The 1,821-nt window shown below is 52.3% G+C and overlaps 1 non-coding gene across 1 annotated transcript; it reads right to left on the bottom strand.

Moving 5' to 3' along the window:
* Positions 1–1,166: 1,166 nt before the first annotated feature.
* Positions 1,167–1,330, bottom strand: LOC145339464 (U1 spliceosomal RNA). Its single transcript, XR_013886027.1, has one exon. It is a non-coding gene; the product is annotated as a U1 spliceosomal RNA (small nuclear RNA).
* Positions 1,331–1,821: the final 491 nt, after the last annotated feature.

Below are 1,821 nucleotides of genomic sequence, written 5' to 3'. Positions count from 1 at the left end.
GAGGGGAAGGCACAGAGACAGACAGAGACAGAGAGGGGGAGACAATGAAACAGAGAAGGAGGGGCAGAGAGGGGGAGCCAAGGAGATAGAGTGAGAGGGACAGAAAGGGGGAGACACAGAGACAGACAGGGAGTGGACAAAGAGGTGGCAACAAGGAGATGGAGAGGGAGCGGACAGAAAGGGAGAGACACGAGACAGAGAGGGAAGGTCAGAGAGCAGGAGCCAAGGAGATAGAGAGGGACAGAGAGCGGAGGACACAGAGACAGAGAGAGCAGGACAGAGAGAGGGAGACAATGAGATCGAGATTGAGAGACAGAGAGAAAGGGGGATATGCACAGGTGTTGAGCGCAGTGGACTGTCTCTGTCAGATGGACAGTCAGTGACGCTCTCTTCCCAATACAAGAATAAAAGGCGCCACCAGCTTCAGCTGCCCCTCCCCCAGCCCCTCACTGCCCGTGTGAGCTTCAGGTAAAAGGGGAGGAACGTGGCAGAGTCTGTGATGGACACAGCGCTAACATGTCAGGGCAGAGTGAGACACACTGACTCACACTCACACAGACACACATTCATACTTATAAACACACTCTCTCTCATACACACTCTCTCATATGCATTCTGTCATAGGCAAACATGCACACACATACACACACATACTCTCATTCTCTCACACACACACGCGCGCACTTTCTCTCACACACACACTCTCACGGAAAGACACACACAGTCACATTATCTCTCTCTCATACACACACACACACACACACACACACACACACACACACAGCCACACAAACACGAGGTGGCATGGTGGCACAGTGATTAGCAGGGACTGAGTGTGATTCCCAGCTGAGTCATTGTCTGTGTGGAGTTTGCACATTCTCCCCATGTCCGCATGGGTTTCCTCCAGGTGCTCCGGATTCCTCCCACAGTCTGAAAGAAGTGCTGGTTAGGTGCTAAATCCTCCCTCACTGAACCCAAACAGGTGCTGGAGTGTGGCGACTGGAGGAGTTTCACAGTAATTTCATTGCAGTGTTAATATAAGCCTTACATGTGACACCAGTAAACACGCTCACTGTATCACACACACACACTCACTCACTCCCAGGAGTGAAGTGATAGCCACTCATCTTCCCATTCTGCCAGAGTTGCTGGCCTCTTTTAAGGGTTAGGGGAGAGTGCGAACGCAGTCCCCCACTGCCACAAATTTTGCAGTCAAGTATCCCGCATTTGGGAACATCACAGGCGTCAGCACACCCGAAATGCAAAGGGATAGCCTCATCCTGGGCAAACTACCTTCTTGATGTTGGTTCCACCCCTGCCAGGTAAGTTTTTTTTAGGGATAACATGTCAGCGCAGATTAGTAACCAGATACCTGTTCAATTCCAACATCCACTCAGCACCCCATCCCTCATTCTCACTGCCAGAGACATTCACTGCACCTCAGTGGGAGGGGCAGAGGCCACTCAGCCCACCAACCTACAGTGACTAACCCGACCCCTTCCCAACTGTCACCCAACTCCCAGTCCCATGATCTGGGCCAAGCTATCTCTGAGTGCTTACTGCCAATCATTGGCTTAGCTGGTGGGTGGGTGCTGACACACATCTCCCCACACGGGGGCATCAGTGGTGGCCATATTGTGCACAGCAAGCTCTCAGGTACAACAGCACAAACAATGTGCCCACACCCAGTCTTCCCTGTGATTGGTTCAAGAGGTGACAGAGATAGGGAGGGTTGTGGGAGCTGGAGGAGGTTACAGAGATAGTGAGGGTTGTAGGGGCTGGAGGAGGTTACAGAGATAGGGAGGGTTGTAGGGGCTGGAG

The sequence above is a fragment of the Carcharhinus amblyrhynchos genome, unplaced genomic scaffold, assembly GCF_965287045.1.
Source record: "Carcharhinus amblyrhynchos unplaced genomic scaffold, sCarAmb.v2.hapA scaffold_477, whole genome shotgun sequence".
NCBI classification, from domain to species: Eukaryota; Metazoa; Chordata; class Chondrichthyes; order Carcharhiniformes; family Carcharhinidae; genus Carcharhinus; species Carcharhinus amblyrhynchos.
This window is presented reverse-complemented; position numbering and strand designations above follow the sequence as displayed.